The following is a 27,795-nucleotide window of genomic DNA, read 5'->3' on the forward strand; positions in this document are numbered from 1 at the left end:
ACACCATTGTAATCTATCCCGTAGTATTATATCCAGAGTAGACAGAGATATTGGTGTGTTAAGCAGGAGCACAGGGTTAATTCTGCCAGAATGCGGTCGTTATTAAATTATTATTTCTGTGCGGCCCGGTAGCAAATGTGCCACGGACCGGTACCGGTCCGCGGCCAGGCAGATGGGGACCCCTGCTCTAGCGAACCGCAGACGGGCCTGGACGTGTACTGGCTTCAGCAGGGGGACATGTCTGGCAGTGCAGGATTTGAGTCCCTGGCGGCGCATTGTGTTACTGATAGTAGCCTTTGTTACTGTGATCCCAGCTCTCTGTAAGTCATTCACTCGGTCCCACCGTGTGGTTCTGGGATTTTTGCTCACTGTTCTTGTTATCATTTTGACGCCACGAGGTGAGATCTTGCATGGAGCGCCAGATCGAGGGAGATTATCAGTGGTCTTGTATATCTTCTATTTTCTCATAATTGCTCCCACAGTTGATTTCTTTACATCAAGTGTTGTACCTATTGCAGATTCAGTCTTCCCAGCCTGCTGCAGGTCTACAATTTTGTCTCTTGTGTCCTTCGACAGCTCTTTGGTCTAGGCCATAGTGGAGTGTGGAGTGTGACTGACTGAGATTGTGGGCAGGTGTCTTTTATACCGATAATGAGTTAAAACAGGTGCCATTAACACAGGTAACAAGTGGAGCCTTGTTAGACCTTGTTAGAAGAAGTTAGATCTCTTTGACAGGCAGAAATCTTGCTTGTTTGTAGTTGACCAAATACTTATTTTCCACTCTAATTTGGAAATAAATTCTTTAAAAATCAAACTGTGATTTTCTGTTTTTTCCCCACATTCTTTCTCTCATGGTTGAGGTTTAGCCATGTTGACAATTACAGGCCTCTCTAATCTTTTCAAGTAGGAGAACTTGCACAATTAGTGGTTAACTAAATACTTGCCCTACTGTAAATGACCTTAAATGGCCCAAAATTACCTCATTGCCTGGCATTGGCTGCCACTGAAGGCCATATATGTCCAATCCATTTGAACTGGGAGTGTGGCAGCGAATGAACGAATTCATTCGCTGCCATCCCTCCCATTTCAAACGGATTGAACATCTACTAGTGATAAACTCGTTCCAATTCACAGCAGAAGCTTGTTCTTCTGTTTATTAGTAGTATTTTAGTTTAGTAGTAGTATTTGTAGAATAGCCTAGAATGATTTCCTGACCAATGTATCGATAATCGTTGTATCACCATATCGTCAGATCATCGTTATCGTGAGCTTTGTATCGCAAATCGTATCGTATCATGAGGTACCAAGAGGTTCCCACTCCTAATCACGAGCACACAGATCTTGAAGTTAATATTACATCTAGTCACTCTTTGGGATGATTAAATTTTACACCTGCATACGTGCGCTGATTCCATTATTACGTTGCAAATAGTCGAGACAAATGTTACAAGATGTCAGAGTGACACTTGCGTGCAGGATTCGTCTTATTATAAGGTCGGTTTCCACGGCAACGCACCCGGCGCAGAACTCAAATGAGGTAACCCCCCCTACCTTTGACTGTCACAAGCATTAGTTTTGTGGTGTGAATTTCCTTAAATGGTTGTCAGCTGTTTCGTGGCGATAAAACTTTGCTGTCTGAGAGGCTGGGACATATGGATTTAAATAGATACAGTGAACATGAGTCTCGGTCGGCCTGTTGGCCCGAGGCATGGTCACATGACAGCAAATTCAGCTGGTCGATGGTTTCAGAGTGTTAAACAACCTCTAACACCATTGAAAATGTGTTAAGAGTGTGTGTGTGTAAATAACAGCGACGCAGACACACTCTGGGTTAGAATTCAACACATGGCAACCTGGATGTGACAACTACACAGTGATGATTACTTCTGGCGCAGTTATAATATTTGGAATGTGAGCATAGGATCAATGCCATCCAATCCATTTAGTGTTTTTATTTTCTTTTAAACTGATGGGCAGTGAGTTGTAATTAAGGAACAACATTAAGAAGATTGGATTGTGTGCACTGAAAGTCAAATGTGGCCACTGCATGCTCATAGGTGAACAATACACCTTTGTAGTAGTGCTAGGTTGGGAAATGGATTCTTATTGATTCATTTAACTTTGTGCTTTAAAATCAATTCTTTAGTGACTTCCATTGCTCACACTTGCAAATGGTTTCAAACCGTGTGAAGCCACAACATACTGTCATGCTGTGCGCTAACAATGCCTGCTAATGTGGTAGCCTATTGCGAAGAGTGCACAAATATTAGAATAGTTGCCAGTGTTAGAAACGGTTTATAATATTAGTATGTGAGGATAATAAATAATTCGAACCCACATTGATTTCCTGCTCGTTTTTTTTTTTTTTTTTTTTGACACGATGATTTGTCTGCCAATGAAGACGCTATCTCTCGCCTCGACTCAAACTGTGAGCCTGCAGCCGGCCGCTCCTGGTTTTCCAACACATTAACTTGAGAAAGACTCATCGCTCAAACTATCTGAGTAAGGAACGTCATGTGTCATTTTATTGTGCCTTGCAGCCCAAAACAGATCAGCCCGCAACCTTCTGTGGCATTCTGACAAATCCTCAACGGCTGGTTACCTCTAGTGCAAAGGACTGATTTCTGACCTTCTATCATGTCTTTAGATGGCTGCACTTCAGCTCGCTATTCAGTTTGACTTGAAGGTAGTTCGTTAGGGCAAATTGTGTTCGGCAACAAATTGGCAAAATAAAATCTCTGCTTTCGTCACTCTTCATTCTGCAGACTGCATCTTTATGACCAGTGTTGTTAATCTTACTTTTAAAGAGTAATTACAGTTACAAATTACGTCTCCCAAAAAGTACCAGACTGTAAGAGTAATTAGTTACTTGGCAAAGTAACTGGTGTTACCTTTCATGTTTTTTTTTTGAAAAAATGAAAGGAAAAAACATATTAACCTTTGCTATGTTTGGAAGTCATTTAATGTTGTGAATCAACCGTTAAATTTGTTAAAATTGCACCCTTTTTTGCATTAGTTCCCTTCTGTCTACTTCGACATGAGAAAGTTTTAAAACTGTTTCATCATTTAAAGATCGATACAAGTCAAGATTTTGCCGATTAAGGAGTATTTTAGATAAATAGTTACTTAGGTTCGCTAGGAAGGTTCACTAAAACAGAGCCTTTCTGAGAAGTCTACTGCTTTAAGATGGCGGTTGTTTACTAACGCCGCCGAGTCTGTCATTTCGCATCCAGTTGTCCAGTAGTGTAACATCAAGTGGGCGTAGATTGTAGGCTGTCGGCTACAGATAGGAAATATTGGAGCCGCCTAGCATTGCGTTTGAAACAGCGTCACAACACTCTTCCCTCTTTCCCACTCCCGCTCTTCTTTCTCCGCATCTCTGACTTTTCTCGCGTCATTCAACCAATACACAGTAACGCACATTGTCTCATTGCCGAAACACTGACAAAATCTGAACGGAGAAAAAAAATGTAATGCACGAAAAACGTACAGATTTTGAACATACAGCATACACATTTAAAAATGTGTTCACTTGTACAAATTACGACGGAACAGTACAACTTGACAGGTATGGATTTTAGCAAAGCCGGTGGACAAAAGCAGCAGTGTTTTTTTGGGTGAAACCCTGTAGTTAAGCTTCTTTTTGTCCCTTAAATTGCAGTGCACATCCTGGCATTAGTTATTACTTTATTCCTTTCTTAAACAAAAACGGAAATATAATAGGCCCATTTTCAAATGAATGTCAGTTTATGAAAATGCTATTGCCATTAAAAGGAAGACTCAAACAAAACTTTCATCACTGTTTTCAAATTTTAAAGCATCCCCTTAAGCCATTTTCCCCTTGATAGCGCACCGGTTTATGTTTTACTACAACAGCATCAATCACGCACCATGCTTGCTGCTGAATCACCTACGCTCACATTTATTTGCTTTCTTACTGAAGGAGAGCGGCAGCTGCTTCGGACACCGTGCCGATCTGCAAAATCCATCAGTTGGAAAGAGGGGAAAACATCACAGAGGGGGCAAAATGCGAGTGTGAGCATATGTCGTGCATAAATGACAGTAAATCATCTAACTTAACACTGCGATTCAAGCTCCAGGTAGAACACAATCCCCATCAGTTTGATTCAGTTTATGTATTGGGTTGTTCCGAGAGGTGCAACATAGAAATCTTTCAGATTATAGTCCAAGTACTTCCATTAATAATAGAGTAGCAGAAATTTTAGTGTCCTCAACAACAAGAACAAAGTGAGTGACCTTTAGAGCTGAAAAAAAATTCACACTAGGGACAAATGTACTTTTCTGTAACCACTACGGGTTTAACAAAGGGGTACTAATACTTTTGAAGTGTAGCCCTCTAGGTTTAACGTTAAACTCCAACTTGGAATGGCATCAACTCATTGGCTGCAATAAGACATCCAATCCATTTGAACTGACGATTTGGATTTAGGCTAAAAATGTCGCAAAGAGATTTATCGCCTATAGATAAGTTGGTAATTTGATAAACGACTAGTCGATTAGTTGTGGCAATCCTTATTGAAATGCTTGGAAACTATCATCACTGGCTTTTAGGGCTGCAACTAACGATTATTTTAATAATCGAGTAATCGGACAATTAACAGTTAAATGTCAACTCTTTCAATCACCATCACAATTTACCTTGACGTTTTCGGCATGTTGTAAGTCTTAGACAAAATGGATGACTTTCTTTCAGAAATAATATTTTATTACAGCTCCCTGATTTAACTGCAATGATTATCAAATTATTAGCAACTAATTTACTAATCCATTTAACTGATTAGTTGTTGCAGCCTTATTAGGAAGTTAGTTTAGACAGTAAAATGTCCGAAAATTGGCAAAAATGTGAATCGTTTTCCAATGTAAAAGCAGATTTTTGTTCATGTACTACTTAAGCCTGTCGCAATATGCAATAATTCCATTTACCGGTACCACACAGTAAATAAAAATGAAGGCGATAATTTTTCCGCTGCGATTTATCACCTTGCGTGCACCTGCGTGCTCGCGTGCGACTGACGTGCTGTTAAAAGTTCAGCTTCCTTGTTACCAACTACGCAAAATAGCATTTTCGTTCTGGGTCCGGCAAAAAATAGCACCGGAGCCAATTTGTTCCCATTATACATACATTATACATTCAACGTATACCGGCCGCGTCAGGGCTCCGGATTGACTGCGGACCATCTCCGGCGTGCCGGAGCCCACCGGATGGTTTAGGCCAGGGGTCCCCAAACTTTTTTGCACCACGGACCGGTATTATTTGGGTCTTTTTTTCACGGACCGGTGTTCTGACAAATTTTGCCACCCATCAAAAATTGCAACGATGCGGTTCTGTGCATGCGCGTAACGTTAAACATAGCCGCAAAATGCGCAAATGCAGCGATTCCAAAGTCAACACTCCAAACTTTCTTGAAAGGAAGGAATATTAACTTACGTTTGGTCATGGAAGAACTTGTAGAAAAGTTCTCCTCAGATACATCCTGCCATGTAAACTGCACACAACAACTGCACACCGCTCTCACCATTAACGGCTTCGCCTTGTAGTTAAACATTAATTAAGAAGCCAGCTTCACAAAGATACGATGTGGGAAATTGTAGCAAGGTTTTCAATGCTCTCGTAGCGATGTCAGGATATTCCAGAATGACTTTAATCCAGAACCTCGGTCGAGTTGTTGTCTCAAATGTACGTTTAATAAGGTCGCCGTCATTTGCGATCTCTACAAGTTGATCTTCCTGTTTCACAGACATGCTCGAATAACTCTGTTTATTCACAAACGGGTCACGAATCCACTCCTTCGCAGTTCGTGGGTCTTCGAGGTTGTAGGCTCGTCAGGTGCCCTTTTCGCCGTAAAAATATCTCCAAAGATGTCCGTTTTCCAGTCATCTTCGCTCGTGTGGGGGCTAATTATTTCCGGGAACAAATGTGCTGCGCCCGTGGCCTAGCAATACGTTATTATCGAGGACAAGCACACATAGATATATTATATACACATACAAGCTGTACTGCTAGCAGTCCAATCAATGGATTTCTATGACGGCATTCTAATCTATCCCGTTGTATTATATCTAGAGTAGACAGGGATATTGGTGTGTTAACCCTTTAATACTGCACAGAAACACAGAAGAAATAAAATGTGTTTTCTAAGAAAAAAATAAAATAAAATTCCACTTAATAATTTAAGCATCTAGGCAAATTAAAACGTTTCCCCTCATAGCTTCTGCTATGGCGTTCCATGTGTAATACAGTGGTACCTCTACATACGAAGTTAATTCGTTCCCGGAGCTTGTTTGTAAGTCGAAATGGTCGTATGTCGAGCAGGATTTTCCCATAAGAATACATTATAATTCCAATAATTCGTTCCACAGCCCAAAAACCCACACTACATCCTCAATGAATACTGCTGTTGCTATTGCAAATAGCAATTACAAAGAGCAAAACAAAACAAATAGAATATGAATGAAAATCAGAACACCAATAATAATAGTATTTATAACAATAATACAGTACAGTACCTGTAATAATGTAACTTACTTTTTTCGCTGTAACTGAACGTACCGCAGGGCTGACTGTGAGCAGGAGAGCGCTATTTTACTTACTTTTGTTACCACAATAAGAACTGTCACCCTAACTTATAAAGACTGGCGAACGGAGGAGGACCGCAACAGAGATCGGCACTCTACGGCCCTATTGTCGACCAAGTTCATGGATGCACACACCATGCTTATATTTTGCTATCATTCACATCTTCATTTCAATGGTAAGCGTCACCTTTTCTTTTTTTTTCTCCACCTGCACTAAACTTAAACTGCAATAAACTAAAAAATAGCCTAAACCAGGGATCCCCATCTTTCGGGCCGCGGACCGGTACCGGTCCGTGGCACATTTGCCACCGGGCCGCATAGAAATAATAATTTAATAACGACCGCACTCTGGCTGAATTATCCCTGTGCCCCTGCTTAACCCTTTAACACCGAACGTGTCGGCAGCGACGCGTTTACGCATATCGTCTTTGAAGCTTCGTCACGCTGTAATTACGTCTCCCACGTGCCGCTGGTTGGTCTCATTTGAAAGTGCGGAAGTTGATGTCCACACCAGTTTTTATTTGAAGTCAATCGATCAAGAAAAACGGGAGATAATGTCATTTGAATTTTATATTTTTATTGCACTCATAAATATGCATTAAAACGCTGCATGGACCATGTATCGATCTCCATATTTCCATCATTTCTTGTCCTTTTTCAAAACCAAAAGCTGCACTAAAGACTACATATCCCAAGAGCCGTTGTGATGTCAAGAAAGACGAACCGAATGTGATCATTTTTAATTTCCGAGCGAGGCGCCAACTAATGAAAGGAAGGCATGCGAAGCGAGCAACGGCCGGTTGGTTTGAACGAGCGACTTTGAAACGTGCAGAATGAATCTAAAACTACATTTAGCGCAAGCTAATGCATTATTTCATTAACTCAAGGAAGAAGATGAGCCGTATTTATATTTGTTTTCTTTGGATGAGTCGCCGTCTCGGCGAGTAGAAGTGACAGCAGCGCGCAAACGGCTACAGAGTAGGCTGTGTGACATTGTGTGTGACGCAGCTCCGTGACGTGTTCAAGAAGCAGCTTTATTGAGTGCGCAGGAAAAAAAACACTTCATTGGGTCGTATGCCTGAAAATTTTGAATTGAACTGAACTACTTGACAATATTTTTTAAAATACTTTTTTTCAATGTTATATATATTTTTTCTTCATTATAATCTTTGCAATTGTATGTAGATGTGTGTTCGAGAAGCTTGATTGCATGTACGAAGGCTGTATACTTTTGATAAGGTGATGGGTACACCTAACTTCAAAAAGAGATATCATCCAAACCCTTTGTGTGTTAGATGATATATATAATATTTTTTTCTCACTATTTTGCACTGCATAACCTGTTTTGACCATAGTATGTGTAAAGGCCAATAACGCCTATGACCATACCTGCTGTTTGTGTTGCATTGTCAAACATAAAACTATTCAATCTTATTTTTTTCTATTGAACGTTTATCCTAACAAGTTGAATAGATATTATCAAGCTTCAAAACAGTTGGTCGAGCATGTTTGGTTGTCAATGGGACATCAACATTACAAATTTTGAAAAAAGATTTTGGGATTTTTTTTTGTCTTTTTGGGTCCAAAATGTGGATTATAATTGGTCAGTGAAGAAAACGACAGTTTGGACATGAAGTTCAAGGTGTCCTGAAAAAAGGGACCCAACTTGGCCATTCTAAACATTTTTTTCTTTGAAATATAAAGGCAACATCAAATGCATGCAAATTCGGCCAAAATAGGCTTAGGTGTTAATATTGTTGTCTTTTACTTAAAAGAGGCATGGTCTATTGTTTTTAGTTGTGATTTCTTAAAAAGTATTTTTGAATTTAAGAGTAAACATTTATTGCGTTTAAATGGGTGTACGTGATCTATTATTATATACTGTATTCTCACAGTTTTTCTGTAATTTTTTTTTTTTTTAATTGGGGGGTGCAATAATATCGCATATCGCAATAATTTATAACATAAATAATCGCACACTAAAATTTGTTATCGCGACAGGCCTAGTACTACTTTGACTCAGCAAAAATATAATGACAAATCTGATAATATTTGTGGGTGGGGGGATGAATGAAATAGTACGAGAAGAAGTCATAGTATTACGTCGGGCTATGGTCAATATCACACGTATATAGAACTAGATGCGCAATGACAGACTCAACGGCGTTAGCACATGTGTGGAGAACTAATGGCGTACCGCACGTATGCTATTTTTAGACCGTGACGTCGCATCGTAAAGCGGAAGTAAAGCCGAAGTGGGACATTATAAACCCGCCCTCGCATAGAAACAACGTAATTTGTGCTACTTTTCTCCGGTAATCTTTCAAAAACGAACATGCCGATCACACATTGCTTTTTTGGAACTTGTAGAAACGACTCTAGACATTACGAAACATGAAGGATGTTTTCTTCATACGTTTCCGGAAACCAAAAACTCGGGAGGAAAAAATGTGAATGTTATTAAAATGTTATTAAATACTGCTGGTACCATTGCAAATGGCAATTACACAAAGCAAAACAAATAAATTATAAATAAAAATCGGAATAAAAATATAATAATAATTCCAGTAATAATGTAGCGAATCGGGTTCTAATGTGGCGGTTGTGTTTTGCATAGTGTACCTGAAGGCACCGCGTGGCTGACGTCACAGTGAGATAGGTGCGTGCGGTAGAGATTTTACTTTCACTTTTAATGTCCTGTTGTTTTTGGCGTATACTGCGGTGGACATTAGGCGTGTTGTGTTGCACAAGTTCTGAAATAAATTATTAAAAACCTGACGAAGCTGGCGACTTCCTTGCAGTTGTTACAACAATAATAATTGTCCCCTTATAAAGACTGGCAAACGGAGGTCGTCGGAGGACCGTCGAGATAGTAGACATTCTACGGCCGTATTGTGGAGCCAGCTCACAGATGCGCACAAGCCCGTCAACATGGGGGGGGACCGGGTATGTTGTACCAGGCCTCAGGACCATAGGGGCCCCTGAATGACCCTTAATTTATTCTACTTTACATTCACATATTTCTTTTTTATCTAAATCATCGTCTGGTTAAATATTATGTTCTACTCGATATATACTTAAAAACTTCACTCAAGGCTACACTACATACGTGCCCTGAAGCGGGAAATTAAAATCTGTCATTGTTATAAACTCTAAACAAGGCGACTCGGGTGCGAAGAAAAGAAAAAAGAAAAAGCGATGACGATCATAGAGGTGAACGAGAAAAAATTATGAAGTTTTTAAAAGGGGGTCAAGAAGCCAGAGGATTAGGGCTCGAGTTGGCTGTGGACGGTGATGTCGGTAAGTGAACAACAGCCGCTAACACTGAACTTTTACATTCGCGATTCGAGTCTGTCACCGGCCGCTTATAGCCTATAGAGCTGCGGTATGACTAGACATGCTGCTCGCGTTGAGCTGAGGAGAGAGAAGGTGATGGGGTGATCAGGGATATATGTTAGTCTGTGGGGAGCAGGTGCGCGAGACTGCACAGACTCTGGTCCGGCGGCTGAATTTATCTTGAGTTTACAACCCACAGTGTATAAAAGCAAACGCTAATACGAATCCATCACCGAAACAGCACAAACGATATACAGTATCACAGAGCAGGCATACCAACCTAGCCAAACTCTCCTTTGAGCGTGAGCTTGCTCAAATAATGGATTTCACTGATGTTATAAATGACTTTGCTGTCAAAAAAAATCAAGGCGCATCACTGAGGGCTTGATAACCCCAGGGATGTGGAGGGGGCAAGCACAGGATGTTTAGTTATACTGTTTTGTTGCTTAGCAGGCAGGCATAGCACTCTCAGTTGCATTGTACTGTAGCCTACATGGGACAATATATGGAAATTGTTTGTTTATATTGTGTTCCATCACATTATGGTCTGTTAAATTTAACTGTCCATCTCAAATTAAATGATTTGAAAATTTACACTGTCATTGCTTGCCAAGCGTTAAAAGTACTGCGTATGTTGTCGTGACAAGCCGGTGGCAGGGGTGCGGTGGGCTGGGCCCTATAATGGTCTCTTGTCCTCGGGCCCCTGCAAGTCTGTTGACAGCCCTGGACGCGCACACCACGCTCATATTTTCCTATTATTTCCTTCTTTCTCCTTGGCGCGTCGAATTTTACGTCGGATGTCAAAAAGATCGTGTGTCGAAGCGATCGTACGTCGAGGTACCACTGTAATTAACTGTGTTAATTTGTGAGTTAACCTATCCATTAAACACACGACATATTTTGTGTGTGAGAGACTCTCAAATAACTCATTCACTGCCATCGACATCAATAGACAATCCTTATGAACTCATCTGATTGGACGTGTATCGCAGTCAATGGCAATGATGCTCCTAATTCAAATTGCTCCATTTGGTGTCAACTCTTTGATTGTCCTGTTCCCTCTTATAAAGCATTTATCTTAAATTCTATAGCTATACAGTATATCAGTGCGGCGGGGGGCAGGGATTTCATTTTTCCGTGGAGATTGTGTCACTTTGTGCAATTCACACAGCATCCTTCCTCCCCCTTCTCCAGACTTTGTGTGTAGCACAAAGAATGAGTGTACAGTAGTTTGTGGCAGTAGCAGATGGCTGAGCGACAATGTGTGTTTGGACTATGAGTGTGTCTGATTGCTGATCTCCCGTGTGACATGGTCTTAATCTGGTTAAAGCAGGCCTCGCTAGTATCTTTTCAGTGAAAGGGTATTCCTCTTTAGCTCTCAATGCGTGCCCAGATTGTCAGAAAATAACTCCTGACTGCCTTGCAGGGGGTCAAGGACGAAAACAGGTTTTGCGTCAGAGCACAATAAGGTGCACAGTGTGCGAACTGTGTACTTTTGACAGATGTCGGCTGATTTGAAACAGCGCTCCGGGGAGGCGGCGTGTACATGCAAATGTCTGCCGCGACCGGAAAGACTAGATGACGACAAACTGTGTTGACATTTAAACAAGACTGCTGATTCAGGCAGGATTTACTGTGGTTAGATAAAAAAAAAAATGCACGGCGACCGCAGCTATGCTGAATGATAAAAATCAATAAATAACTATACTTGACAGAGAGCTAATTACCGTTACAATAAAAGAGCATTTGAAACTTGACATAAGTTGCTGACTTCACCACACTGCGCAGTCGTATTACATTGGAAGTAGAGCTGGGCGATCTAGTCAAATTGTATATTAGCATCAAGCTAGCAGGCGCTCATACATGCAATGTATTTTGGTTCAAAACAAATACAGTTAGTCCCCCGGTTAAGACGTACCACTTATGTGATTTCAATCTTACGAAGGCAGGGTTTAGTCCACCATTTTGTCTCCAGTTGTTTTTTTTTGTTTGGTTTTTTTTGTCGCGTTAACAGTACCTTATCATACCAACCTCACATTGTCCCGTTTTTAAATTTATTTTATTAATATGACTCTCCTGCCATTTGGCGAAATGTGTATTTGATTATAATATTGACTTTCGAATAATGATGCATGGTTTTATTTTGGCGTGATGTGCCTTGGATCATAGAGCTACCAAGCTTCTCTGGCAAGTTCAAAGCTACACACCTGTCAATCATCGTTAACTTTCAGTCCCAATTGCAAGCTGCACTGGACAGTTTGGCCACACTGCTTAGCAGGAGGGAGTTTGTGGCGATGCACGAGCATGAAGCAGAAAAACAAATATATTTTTATTGATTAAAAACACGATCGTTTTCGCCCGATTCCACTCCTCTGAAAAATGGCGCGATCAGCCTGATTTCCGATCACGTGATTGGATCGGGACATCCCTACTTTTTACCCCTAAAAAGACTTTTACAAATATATATATATATTTAAATTTAAAAACCGGATCCTTTTCACCCGATCCCAATCCTCTGAAAAATGTCCCGATTTCTGATTACGTAATCAGGACATCCCTAATAAATATGATACGACTGGTCACAAAGATCACATTTTTTTAAACAATCTTTGCTGTTAGGCTTAAAAAAATCACCCAGCCAGAGTTCAAAGTGACACGTTAAATACTGTATTTTAAATTTTCGTATTTAAAAAAAACAACAACCCAGAACTCCATTCCATTCATTTACCAGAATCAACAAGCATCTGAACATACTTCAAAAATTAGGCAGAAAGGGTTCAACAGGCTGAAAAGTGTTCCACAATGCAAACTTTTATTAACTACTCGATGCAATACCTCCCCAAGTCTGCATGGCAACATGAACCGGCCTAAAGCCAAACCTTTGAAATATAATTAGCATTTCCCGAAATTTTCTTGGGCATTATAGCAGTTTATTTAATCTCTCACACTCAAACAATAAGAAAAAACAGAAGAGTTTGCATGTTAGTTTGTTTGCGTGTGCTCTGTAGACCAACATAGGAGCAACAATGGGCTTATATTTTGTAGGACTGCCTTTTGGCAAGATGTCACACTGATGATGACCCAACCTTGCTTGATCTTGTCAAGTAAACCTTTGCTCCCAATGGAATTTAAGGGTTATAAACATATTAAATAAGAAAATGTGTATTTCATTAACTCAAGATAAAATAATTATTAAATTATTCAATCATATGATATCCAAAAGTTGAGTAAACCATGCACAACGGTTTCCTCTTTCAACAGCAAATTCAGGTCAAGTTGCTGCCATAGAAACAGGACTCCGTAATGAAGCAACTCTTTGCTCCTGACTTCCTTTGCACTTGAGAATCACAAGCGCAGACAACAGGTAAACGCATCAATTTTAAAGTAAACCAACACAAATATAGCATCGACTCAGACAAGGTGCTTGAAGGCAGTCGTTAAAACCGTCGAGAGCCACCTGACCTGATTTAATAGTATTCTGAAGAGAGAGAGGCTCCCTTAGCTAAGGCAAAACAACCAGTTCAAGCAACATAAAAATACAGACGATTAGAGCTGTCCCGACTAGTCGACAGTCGACGTCATCGATGACGTAAATCCGTCGACAAGCACAACATCCCGTCGACAGTTAATGAAGGGTTAAAAAATATATATGCGTGGAAAGTCCAGAATGTCGGACGCTCGGTATGTAAGCAGGGAAAGCGGCACAAAGCCAAAAAAGCGCGCCAGAGTGTCCAAAATATTGACTTATTTCAAAGAAACAAAGGAGGGTACACTGTCTCCTGTCTCTTTAATGCCAAGCTTGGCTGCACGTTGGCCATGAATAAACACCTACGCTGTCAACCAGTTGTCATTTTAGAAGACGACAGGAGTAAGTCCATCTAACTAACTAACGACATGTTTTATTGAAGTTGCTAAACCTGTTGCAATATGCAATGAGTCCATTTATCGCACGGCAAATAAAAACGAGGGCGGTAATTTTCATGGCTGCGTTTTATCGCTACGCGCGCGCGTGCTGTTGACATTTGAGACTCCGGTTCCTTTCTCTTATGAACACGCTGTAGAAGAAGTTCAGACATACAAAATAAGAAAAAACATCTATATTAAACACTGTAACGTTAGCATTGCTACATTGAGGTGAATGGGGGAAAAAAGGCAACCTACTTTAGCCTGCTATAAAGCATTGGCAGTCTTCTCGTAAACGCAAACTTTCGGTTAAAAGGTGACACTTCAAACATGAAAAATTGCTCGTTAACAGCATTTGCAAACGAAAAAAATGGAGAAAAAAAAAGATTACTCACACCACATGCAATGACAAAAAGTGCTTTTTTTACAGCGTGTAAAGGCTTAACTTAGCTGTTTAGCGAACGTACTTCCGGTGAACATTTCAAAATAAAAGCACGTCATGTTTGTCATATACAGTGGGGAGAACAAGTATTTGATACACTGCCATTGGGTTTTCCCAATGGCAGTGTATCAAATACTTGTTCTCCCCACTGTATAGAACGATTTCTGGAGTTAATCCCACATACTTCAGAATTCAGATTCTACACTAAGAATAGCTTTAAAATGACACCCTTTGTAAAAAAAATCTGATTGGCAACGAATAATTGTTATAATCATTATAATACTATTATATATAGTACTATACTATAATATCAATGCTAGGTGTTTTTTTAAGAATTGTTTTTAATCATGTTGGCAAGGCAAAGTCAGTGTTCTGAATGTGTTTACATTCCATTGTTTTGCAATAGTTAATTCTATCAGTATTTGAACTCATTATTTGGGATTTATTATTGTTATTTACGTGTTTATTTGCACTTTAATAACGAATTCAAGTGTTCCAAAATGTTTTTGTGAATTGATAAGTGTCAACAAAAATTTCATTGCTAAATTAGAAAAAAAAAAAAAATTTAATATTAGATTAGTCGACTAATCGTAAAAATAGTCGGCTGACTAATCGGGAGAAAATTAGTCGTTTGGGACAGCCCTACAGACGATAGTTTTGTTCTCGAGTGACAGAGGAAGTGTGTCATGGTAGTGTAAATAAATCAGATACACTGCCTGTAGATGTGGCCCAGACCTCTTCCCAATATTAATAAAAATCTGATAAACATAGGCCTGCTCAGACTTATATCCCGCTAAATTCCCGTGTAAAATGACATGGAATCATACTCGGACACGACCCGGTTAATTTCCGTGTCAGTCGACCTAGAAAATTACTCTCAGACAAAAGGGCTACCCGTTTAAATCCCAGGATTTAAAAGGGCTATATTTGCAAAGGAAGTAGTGTAATTGCACAGATGGGATATACTGTATATCGAGTCAAAGCCACCTTGACGTCTACCTATTGGTGAAATTGTAAACCGTTGAAGCACACCGATGTTTTTAATTTTCCTTTCCAGGGCTGACACCTGTTATTGGTGGCTAATTACTGATATTTGAAGTCAATATTCATTAGCTGTAAAACTAAAAGTATTAGCGTCAAAATTCAGAACAGTACAAACTCCAAGACTTTGTTGTCACTAGAAATCTACATTAAAATTTCATTAAATCGGAAATGACCATAGATCAGTAATGTAAATCCAGCCACAACAACTGCCCGTCATAACCGAAAACTCTTAATTTCAGAATATCCCCTTATGCTATTCTACTCACAAGATACTGCTTCATGTTGATGATCCAAAAACTCTGAGGCAAGTATGATGTTAACAATGAGCCACTAATTGCTTGAGAGGAGCACACACACCTCATCAATGCCTGCAGAACAGGAGTCACATAATAAAAGAAAACACCGTGACGTTGCCAATAACAACAATAATTTCTAACACAAAGAGAGGTTTCCATTTTGGAGTTATGCCGAGATGCAGACAGTTTTAAACCGGTGATAAATTACTGGGAACACTTTTTTGTCAGTAAGTAGCACCGAAGTTGGCCCCAACCACTCACGCCTGGACCTTTATCATTAGTGGCTGTGGTGAAGCCAATGCAAAATTTTCAGTCCTACTGTGAAACCAGAGTCAATTTTGCTCAGGGGAAGGAAGTTAAAGACAATTAAATTGGTGAAGTTTTTTCGTAACATCTGTAGTTCAATGTCTAAGTTCAAGCAAAACAGAATTATTGTTGCTCTATACAGTGGGGCAAATAAGTATTTAGTCAACCACCAATTGTGCAAGTTCTCCTTCTTGAAAAGATTAGAGAGGCCTGTAATTGTCAACATGGGTAAAACTCAACCATGAGAGACAGAATGTGGGAAAAAAACAGAAAATCACATTGTTTGATTTTTAAAGAATTACCGGTAATTTCCAAATTAGAGTGGAAAATAAGTATTTGTTCACCTACAAACAAGCAAGATTTCTGGCTGTCAAAAAGGTCTAACTTCTTCTAACGAGGTTCCACTCGTTACCTGTATTAATGGCACCTGTTTTAACTCATTATCGGTATAAAAGACACCTGTCCACAATCTCAGTCAGTCACACTCCAAACTCCACTATGGCCAAGACCAAAGAGTTGTCAAAAGACACCAGAGACAAAATTGTAGACCTGCACCAGGCTGGGAAGATTGAATCTGCAATAGATAAAACGCTTGGTGTAAAGAAATCAACTGTGGGAGCAATTATTAGAAAATGGAAGACATACAAGACCACTGATAATCTCCCTCGATCTGGGGCTCCATGGAAGATCTCACCCCGTGGCGTCAAAATGATAACAAGAACGGCGAGCAAAAATCCCAGAACCACACGGGGGGACCTAGTGAATGACCTACAGAGAGCTGGGACCACAGTAACAAAGGCTACTATCAGTAAGACAATGCGCCGCCAGGGACTCAAATCCTGCACTGCCAGACGTGTCCCCCTGCTGAAGAAAGTACACGTCCAGGCCCGTCTGCGGTTCGCAAGAGAGCATTTGGATGATCCAGAAGAGGACTGGGAGAATGTGTTATGGTCAGATGAAACCAAAATAGAACTTTTTCGCAGAAACGCAGGTTCTCCTGTTTGGAGGAGAAAGAATACTGAATTGCATCCGAAGAACACCATACCGACTGTGAAGCATGGGGGTAGAAACATCATGCTTTTTGGCTGTTTTTCTGATCTGTGTAAAGGAAAGAATGAATGGGGGCATGTATCGAGAGATTTTGAGTGAAAATCTCCTTCCATCAGCAAGGGCATTGAAGATGAGACATGGCTAGGTCTTTCAGCATCACAATAATCCCAAATACACAGCCAGGGCAACAAAAGCGTGGCTTCGTAAGAAGCATTTCAAGCTCCTGGAGTGGTCTAGCCAGTCTCCAGATCTCAACCCCATAGAAAATCTGCGGAGGGAGTTGAAAGTCCGTGTTGCCCAACGACAGCCCCAAAACATCACTGCTCTAGAGGAGAGCTGCATGGAGGAATGGGCCAAAATACCAGCAACAGTGTGTGAAAAGCTTATGAAGAGTTACAGAAAACGTTTGGCCTCCGTTATTGCCAACAAAGGGTATATAACAAAGTATTGAGATGAACTTTTGGTATTGACCAAATACTTATTTTCCACCATGGTTTGCAAATAAATTCTTTAAAAATCGAACTATATGATTTTCAGTTTTTTTCCCCCACATTCTGTCTCTCATGGTTGAGGTTTAACCATGTTGGCAATTACAGCCTCTCTAATATTTTCAAGTGGGAGAACTTGCACAATTAGTGGTTGACTAAATACTTATTTGCCCCACTGTATTTTGTGACTTTGAAAGTTTTTTTGTTTTTTTTTACTGAATTTATTAAGTATCATGTAATAAAACGGAAAGTTTCATTTAAAAGGGACATTTTTCCTAGAAGAAGCAATTGTCGTAAAGGACAAATGTTTACTTTTTTGGAAGTTAATGCAAGTTAACCCATTCTCTGCCTGCCCTATTGTCTTGCATATTATTCAGAGTAGCCATTGTGGTAGTTAAATTTTGTAAATTTTATCGGCAAGGACGATTGGATTTGAATACCAATGGCAGCCAAAGCGTTTATTCCGGTGAGGAAATACTTTCAAAACATGTTTGGGATCAGGAAAAATGAAGAAAATATCCTTGGGGCGGAGTATCGGTCTGTGTACCTTTCGGCCATTCGTTTTTCCTTTTAATTTTGGAAAACAAAAAAACGGAACATGAGCCAAATTCAGTTTTTCGTTTTTACTGTATTTGGTTAACAATAAAACGAGAACTGAATTGTCTCCCGTTTCCCGATTAAACATTGGAAATTCAATAACGGAAAATGAGCCTTGATCCATTTTTCCAATATTAGTTTATTGAACTGAAATGGCGGGGGAAAAAAAAAAAAAAACGCCCAACACAGTGGTACCTCTACATACGAAGTTAATTCGTTCCATGTTTGTAAGTCGAAATGGTTGTATCTCGAGCAGAATTTTACCATAAGAAAATATAATTCCAATTATAATTCCATTAATTCGTTCCACATCTCGAAAACCTACACTAAATCCTTAATAAATACTGCTGTTATTATTGCAAATAGCAATTATAAAGAGCAAAACAATTATGAAAAAAAGAAGAATATTCATAATAATAATACCCATAATGATGTAACAAATCGGGTTCTATGTGGCGGATGTATTTTGCGTGGTGTACCTGAACGCACCGCGTGGCTGACGACAGTGAGAGAGAGTGCATTACAGCTTTTACTTTCACTTTTCGTGTTCTGTTGTTGGGCGTCAGCTGCGGGGGACAGTAGGCATGTTGTGTTGCACAAGCTCTGAAATAAATGATTTAAAACCTGACGAAGCTGGCGATTTATTTGGCGATGGTACAATTATAATAATAATAATTGTCACCTTGACTTATAAAGACTGGCGAACTGAGGAGGACCGCCAAGATCGTAGAAATTGTATGGCCGTACTGTCGGGCCTGTTCACGGACACGGACACCACGTTTATATACTATCATTTCCATCATCATTTCAATGGTAAGCCTCACCCTTTTCCACCACCTGCACTAACATTGTTGGAACCCATGTTGATTTCTCTCACAAGAAAATCTGTAGTGCTTAGCGTACGTTTTGCAGAAAAACAAAGAAACTGCAGCGCTGTCATAAATCGTCATATTTCGAGCATGTTTTCAAATATAGAAACAAATGGCGAGTCCAATTTTACATCGGATGTCAGAAAGATCGCGTGCCAAAGCGATCGTATGTTGAGGTACCACTGTATTTGTTTTCCACCAAGTTCCCTTTTGCAATGAGCCATGACCCGGAAGACGATGTTGTTGTTCTTATAAATATTATGTGGCTGCAGCAGGGTCTTGTCTATTTATTAGAAGAAAGTCTGCCGGGCCCTAGCATATTTTAAAAGCGAACTTGGTGGAATACAAATGTTGGGAGTAGGCATGTGCCGGTTACCGGTTTCAAGGTTTACCGTGGTATGAAAACGTCACGGTTTCAAAACTACTAAAATTTTCCGTCATACCGTAGAACGGTACTCTCTATTATACATTTCCCGAAAATGCAGCCAGAAGTGTCTTGGACCCCTCCCTCTCCGGTTGTTGCTGTGTTTGTCAGTGACGCTATTCTGCTATACAGCCAGCGAACCAAAAAAGGAAAAACTCCAAACACAAGGCGTACTTTTCTTGAATTTATGGACATCTCAAATCATGGTAACTGAAATAAACAAAACAAATGCCTTTAAAACGTTGTACAATAGTATTTTTACACGTGTGAGTAGCTTCATTAGCACAAACACAGCAGAATGTGAGGAAGTCATATCCATGAACACTATGAAAAAGTTTGCCAAAAACAAAACACACATTTCCCTTTCAAATTCAAAATACAAACGAACTAAAAATTTACAAGTCGAATGTTAGCCTAGTCTTAGCTGCGAGAGCACCTTCGTCGAGGTTGTAAATCTCACGGCCACTGAGAAACAAGCTTGAATGATGAAAAGGGATAACATCAAAGATCGCTAATTGCGACAGATGATCTTGCTCTAAGCACAAGCACACCCCCAATGTTTTTTAGATGAAACTTTTACACAACAATATTTACATTTTAACTTATACATTTTTAACTTAATAACTTAAGAATTCTGTCTTTTTAACACAAAGGCATGACATGTAGACCAGAGTTGACACAGTGGCTGAAAATGGCGAAACTGCACTTGAGCTTTTTGCCCCCCCCCCCAAAAAAAGTGTTACAGTGGATATATTTTAATTTTATTTAGAAGTCTTTTTAATTTTTTTTAGCAGTTATTTTTGTTCTTGCTCTAATCTTGAGCAACATGTGCTGTGGCTGTGGGTGGTCTATAAGTTCCATTGATTTTAATTTTATTTAACACATTTGTTATTTTTTTGTTTATTTAACATTATATTCATGTTCCAATATGCAAATATGTTCTGGAAAAAAATAAAAAATAAAAATCCCGGAAAAAAAGTTTTTTTTATTTACCCATACATCTCAAAATAACACATTTTGAAACTGTAAATGCAATACCGTGATACCGCTGTATTTTTCCTCAAGGTTATCGTACCGTCAAAATCTCATAACGGCACATGCCTAATTGGGAGTACTTGGTTTTTCGATTTCTGTTCAATAAACTAACATTGGAAAAACTGATCAAGGCTCGTTTTCCATGATTGAAATAACACTTTTAAATCAGGAAACGGGAGATGATTCATTTCTTGTTTTTTGTCAACACATATATAAACAAAAACCGGATTTGTGCAAGTTTTTTTTCCCTCCAAAACTTAGAAGGAAAAACGAATGGCCGAAAGGTACACTAACCAAATAACCCTTGTTTGGGACAACGCAGTTTTCATTTACCGTAACTTACTGCCATTCACATGATTCAAATCCTATTTTTGCTGAAGACAAACAAAACCGAGCCAGTATTTTAACTCATTGGCTGCCACTGACCCTGGACGCCCTACAAGTCAAAAATGAATTGGATGTCTAGCGCAGTCAATGGCACTAAAACATTTGCATTCCTAACCACTCCTCCCAGTTTAAATGAATTGGATGTCAGAAATGGCTGGCAATGGATTAAAGCTTTATATCTCTTTATATTCCTGTTGGGCAGGTATGTGTAACACATTTTTTATCATTTGGCTTACTGCCTGAATCATGTCTGAACATCCCATGTTATCTGTTACCTTATTCAACAAGATGAACTGACTGAAGTCACATGCAGACAGTAAACAAAGCAGTTATGTAACCATCAAAACACACACTGACCTACTATCAACACAAATGCCTCTTATAAGTCAGTCTAGGTCGGGTTATCAGGATTCAAACCCCCCTGTCATGAAGACTGGTTGGTGGACTCCCTGGATCATCCAAACCCACATACAAACCTGTTTGGCGGGAAGATAAGCCAGCACTATTGGGGGAAAACCAAGTGAATCAACGGGTACCTCATTATGCGTTTTAGCAGTAAGTAATAAGAAACAAAACTTGGAAGGAGGGAGAGAGCTTATATTGAGCGGCAAAATAGAAACGTCATCTTTTCAGCGACTGTCAGGTCAAGTTTTTCCTATGTATACAGCGCTAATTCATAACAAAACCTAAGTTATTCCGAGGCACTTTATTACCCATTCGGTCAATAACAAGGCACAGAAAATAAACTAAACACCACATGGAGGGAAAACTCCCTCCGAGGAAATGAACCCAGGCGCGCACGTTCGTTGTAAAAACAGCTGAAACACACATAAGGAGTCACACGGCGTGGCGGCTAGTATTTGTTGACAACCCCAGCGACAGGTGGACAATGGTGGCGAGCAGGCGGAGGAGGAGGAGAGCCACCTTCGAGAGAGTTCCACCCGCGACATTTTTTGTTTTGGAGGGAGGCTAGTTAGCTCGCTAGGCTAGAATAGCTGACAAGGAGGGAAAGGCAACAGTGGCCTCCGTTAGCCGCTTGTATAGCGCCCATCCCCCCTCCCTACCAACAACCTAGCAGCAGCACAGCAACCTTCCCTTTTTCCAGCGCGTCCACCATCTTGAATCTGTGCGCCGTCTTCCTCCCCCACCCCCTTTCTCGCCTCACAAAAAACACGACAAAAACACCGGGCACTCACCTTTAACGACCATCCCCGGGTTTGGCGTCTCCTCTCGCAGCAATGAATCGATCCCCTTTTAATTATTTGGCGTTATTTTATATTGAGAAATTGGCCAGTGCGAGCGGAAGGTTGCCTCGTAGAGAAGAGCAGCAATCCTAAACCGCCATCTGGTGGTATTTTCCTCTCTGCGGTGCAGCGGGAGCGGCGCAGGCTCACACCGGGACGCGCCTGCCCCCTGGCGGACACTCCGCGCCAGCCGGCCGCTCAGGCAAGCGCACACGCGTTTCTACGCGTGCATGCGAGTGGCGGAGGCGCTCGCCCCCCACTCGCTTTTCTACCTTTCTTTTTCTTTCAAATTGTTTTTGATTATTAACAATGCACTAGTCATCAAGTTCAACAACATTTATACAATAATTTTAATTGATGAAAATAAAAACTTTCGTCACGCTATTAGTTTTAGAATAATAAAACGTCATAGTGACGTAATAATTTCAGTCATTTACTCAAGAGTAAAGACGCTCGAAAATTGACAACAAATGTACAGTTTGTATGACTGAACCTGAAAGCGTGACTCAATTGTTTTATGGTTGCCCCATTAGTGTAAAGTTTTGGACAGATTTTCAGAAATATATTTTATGTCAAACTAAACAAAACATTGACTTGACAGGAAAAGCGATCATTACTGTATTTGAATCCAAAGATAAAAAAAATATTTACTGTATTTAAATCTTTATATATTGCTAGGGAAATTTCATATTCATAAATCTAAATTTCAAAAAGTAAATCCGAACTTTAAGATTTTTTGGGTTGAATTTGAATCATATTTCACATCGCTTAATATGATACAAAATAATAAATGCAACTCTACTATAGAAGCTCATGCAAAATTGTTTAGTACTTAATTAATTTCCTCTTGTATTATTATTTTTATTTATTTGCTATATATATATTTTTTTGTCTTATGATGTAAATATGTTGAGATGGTTATATTCTATGTGAACTAGTTGTGTTGTATTATTTGTTATTTGTATGTTTTGTATTGTTCAATAAAAAAAAATAAAATAAAAAATAAAATAAAAAAGTAAAGACGCTCGATTGCCAAGTTTCTTTCTGTATAATTTCTTACCTTATATATTTCTTATTCAAGGGCATAGGTTTGGTCTCAACATTGGTAGGGACGATATAACAGCATAACCTGCATGTACACTTTTTGCTTAGGAAGGGACATTATTAAACCCAAACAGATTGTGTGAACGGGCGTCCAGGCAACATTTCTCATGAATATGAATCTAATTAATTCAGGGGTCCCCAACCTATTCCACTAAGGCACACTGTGGGTGCAGGATTTCATTCTTACCAAACAAGATGACAACACTTTTTCCCCAATCTGGTGTTTTACAAGTGCAATCAGTTGATTGCAGTCAGGTGTGGCTTGTTTTAGCAGAAGCCTCATTGGTTCAACTGTCTCTGCTGGATCGGCTGGAACAAAAACCAGGACCCACAGTGTGCCTTGAGGACTGGGTTGAAAACCCCTGAATTAATTGATAGGCCAAATGATGGTGTTATACTTATATAGCGCTTTTCCACCTTTCAAGGCGCTCAAAGCGCTTTACACTATCTCGCCATTCACCTACTGGTGACACAGCACCAGGAGCAACGTGGGCTTCAGTATCTTGCTCAAGGATACTTAGGCGAGTTCATCAGGGCGAAGAATCGAACCCACAACCTCTGGGTTGGGGGACAACTACTCTACCACTGAGCCACGCCACCCCACAATGATCAATGCAAAATAATCTGTTTTGACTTATACCAACTTTCATGTGTATTGGTTCAAGTGAAACACCATTTGATTCAAACTTTTGTTTTCGAAAACTACTGAAGAAACATTTCTGAAAACTTCTAGAATAAATTTCTGGATTTTATTAGCAAATTCAACATACACAATAAATACAAACCTATTAATAATCTCTTAACTGTCCAGGAATGCAAAAAATAAACATTTGTCTTTAGACAAGCATAAGATAAGCAGGCAACTTAGCTCAATGTCACTTACAGCTACAAATCAAGTCAGAAACCTTGGCGTAATTATTGACTCAGACCTAAAATTTGATAGCCAGTCTGTCACTAAATCTGCTTATTACCACCTAAAAAATATAACCAGAATTAAGGGGCTTCTGACTCAACAAGACATGGAAAAACTTATGCATGCATTCATTTTCAGCAGATTGGACTATTGCAACGGTATATTTACGGGTCTTGATAAAAAATCAGTCAGGAAGCTGCAGCTAGTACAGAATGCTGCAGTCCTCACAAATACCAGGAAGCTGAACCACATTACACCGGTTTTGAAATCGCTACACTGGCTTCCAGCTGATTTCAATTATTATTAGTAGTAGTAGTTTTTATTTTATTTTTATTTATTTTATTTATTTATTTGTTTTTATTCTATTTGTTATTAAATGCAATTTTTATGTATAATTTTATTTTTTCGATTTTGATTGTCTTCAATGTGATTTTTATGATCTTCATGTGATGTAAAGCACTTAGAATTGCCTTGTGTTGAATTGTGCTATATAAATAAATTTGCCTTGCCTTGCCTTGCCTTTAGACCACTCAACATTGTCTGTCTAAATTAATAAATATAACTGAAAAAAACTCGTAACATTAACAGCAGAAAACACATACAGGACATTTCTCTTTAAGCAGCTTCCTACAGCAGAAAACACGTACAGGACATTTCTCTTTAAGCAGCTTCCTACTTGAGTTTTGCAGGTTAGCATGTTCACACAGTTTAATGCTATGCTAACTCTGATGCAGGTCGGACTTTCAATAGCAAAATTACGGATGTGTTTCCCATGTTCACATCACTTACAGTAGCTGCTGCTGGCCGGAAAAAAAAAAACTCCTAATATCCCTCCTCTTCAAAGGGGGTCGGAGGAGGTGTTGTCGACATGTTGTATTTTTGTCGGGGCTGTGTGGGTGTGCAAGTGTATGTGTGTGTGTGATGGGGGGCTGTCATCAGCGAATCAAACGTGCATATGAGGTTAAATAAAATAATAACGGTCCGGCACATTCAGCAAGTGAAAAGGGTTAAATGTAAGTCTGAAAATAATGTAGATATATCACTTAATAATAGTAGGGTCAATTCTATCCTGATCAATTCTATCTTTAAAGCATAAAAAAGACCATCTAAATTACCTACATTACTGAACTCATTATACAGTACAATAAGGTTGCCTGAAAGTTGGTGGGGACAATTTAAGAATCCTGAAAAGTTGGTAGTGTTATGTCCCTACCGTCCCTATGCAAACCTACACCCTTGTTCTTATTATAAATAAATTCATGTATTTCTTATGTTTATAATCATATTTTTGTTATTTGGCCTCCTCATAACTGCTCTTACAACACATACGATAAATCAGCAGTACGTAGCATTCAATACTGCATTACAACTTACTGTAACTTGCTGTCATTGAGTTGTATAGTATAGTGTATCATCTTTTCATATCCATGCCGTTCTCGATTAAAATGTCATATTGTAACATTGTATTGTATGATACTGTATCTTCACATACACTGTATTAGCTCACCATATTTTATCTCGTATATCACCATATCTTTATGCACTATAATGTATCTTCACAACCTATTGTCTTTAATTATTGTCTTTTTCGTATTAAGATTAAAATAAATATACAGTATATTAAATGTCAGCATATGTTAACTTGGTCCATTACATAGTAACTTAACATTATATTATGGCATTTCATTGTATAATACTGCAAAGTACTGTATATTAAACAGTATCTTAATTTGTACAGCTGTCTTCAAAATTATTCAACTCTCACTGCCGTATACTGCTGTAGCAAATTTGACATTTTTCTTATCCAATTCATAAACAGATCAAATAAAGCCTTCAGTGGATTATATACAAATGCAAGGGCCAATTTTACAAGTCTTGATCCATATTTTGATCTGATTATAATTGACATGAAAATAAACGTAATACTACAACATTTAATTTTGAACACAACTGTATCTCATTTTATACCATATTGCAGAAACATCCTCACCAATATACAGATACAGTATATACAGTATCGACAGTTCATATGGTAGGGCCTTAATAAAGGGCACATTGGGAAAAGCCTTAATAATTCACAGCCACCTGCTAAGCTTGACACTGACTGTGCTGATCACATCACAAGAAGAAACATACTATTGTGAGTTTTATCTTTCTGGATTATATCATGTAGTATAATATCATAACATCATGTTTTATCATTGCATGCCGTACAGTATCCTAACACGTACAGTATTATTCTATCTTTACTTTTCCTTATCATATTTTACAATATTGTGGCTTCGCTGATTTTATCGTACTTTTGTACTACATCATAATATATCTAATTGCATTGTATAACAAGCGTGTCAATTCAAATTGTCTTTGATTTTTTAGACGGAACACAGTTGCCACTAACTTGAAATTTTACAGGTGCATGAAGACATTTAAGGGCACAAAATTTAAATTGGCTACGAAGTAACTATTCACAATAGTACTCATATCCACTATATTAATGATAAATACTTTAAGAGCTGTTTATGCATTATTACCAGCAATTGGGTTCAAGAGTGGATCAGAACTTTGTCAGCAACAAAAAAAATGTAATACAGTGAAAGTCAACCTGAACCATTTTAAACAATACAATCTTTCATAACACGTAGGACTTCTAGAATATTTCTACACTCAGTGATTTTATCATTGAATATTGCATTACATGTTGGCAATTGGCAGGTGTAAATACATGCTGTAACATAGAATCACTCTATTAAAAAAAATCGTAATTGCCAGAAAACCAATGTCATTCCATGTTTGCATCATTTTTTTTTTTTTTTTTTATAAAGTTCAATTTATTGAGTCTTGAGAATTAAAAAAAGGCTTGTCTAATGTACAAGGTTTTACAAAATAAAAAAGGGGCCTCCTCTGAGGGGACTGTGAAGTCCCACTCAGAAAAACAGCCTTGAGTCAAAATTCTCTCTGTGAAGGCCAGTAAAATGTAAAACAACTTACCACTCGCTATCAGGTAGTGTCCCACGATACAAACCTTCAAAACACACCTCAAGCAGTGGTTGAAATTAAACCAGTCCTGTAACCACTTTTATTCTTAGCAACCTACTGTACTGTGCTGTTTTATTGTAACCCCTTGTTCTTTTTTGTCTTTTTGTGTCTTTCTTTTCCGTTACCTGCCTAGGGACTGCAGATGTAAATTAGCATTTTTGCTATAATCCGGCATATCTTTTAGATGTGTCGAATACATGTTCATCAATGTGCACTGTCCTTATAGAATAAATAAATTAATTAATTCAAATAAATAAATAAAAAACACCACTCATTTAAATCAATGACTGCCACTGAAAGCACCAGACATCCAATTTATTTTGCTAGGGAGAGGCTGGCAGCCTTCAAAGTCTAAATGGATTGGACATCTAGCTCCATCAATGGCACTAAATGAGCATTCACAGCCAGTCCTCTCACTTTAAATGAATCTGGCATCTATCGTTGTCAATGGCAGGCAGAGTTAAATACAGTATTAGCAAATGAATTAAAAAAAAAACAACAACAAAAACTTCAGAATCTTTAATCCCTCTCATTGTGTTTGGGTCAAAATTGAACCGTTTTCAAGTTTAGGTATGCAAAAATCAATAGTACTTTTCACATACTCAAACTTAAAAATGCGTCAATCTTTGACCCGAAAACGACATACTTCAAAGGTTTAGTATTTTCAGGCTGAGCTAAATCACAGATCAAACTTTATCCACTTGCAAAAATATGGGCAGATTTC

General features: G+C 38.9%; 1 protein-coding gene across 1 annotated transcript in view; it reads right to left on the reverse strand.

The window, feature by feature from the left end:
• stag1a (STAG1 cohesin complex component a) overlaps window positions 1-22,195 on the reverse strand; it is a 77,592-nt gene extending 55,397 nt beyond the window's left edge. The window contains exon 1 of the mRNA XM_057859328.1: window positions 21,971-22,195. The gene's annotated coding sequence lies outside the window, so the exon portion shown is untranslated. The remainder of the gene's footprint in view (window positions 1-21,970) is intronic.
• Window positions 22,196-27,795: the final 5,600 nt, after the last annotated feature.

This window comes from Corythoichthys intestinalis, chromosome 15, assembly GCF_030265065.1.
Source record: "Corythoichthys intestinalis isolate RoL2023-P3 chromosome 15, ASM3026506v1, whole genome shotgun sequence".
In the NCBI taxonomy this organism is placed as follows: domain Eukaryota; kingdom Metazoa; phylum Chordata; class Actinopteri; order Syngnathiformes; family Syngnathidae; genus Corythoichthys; species Corythoichthys intestinalis.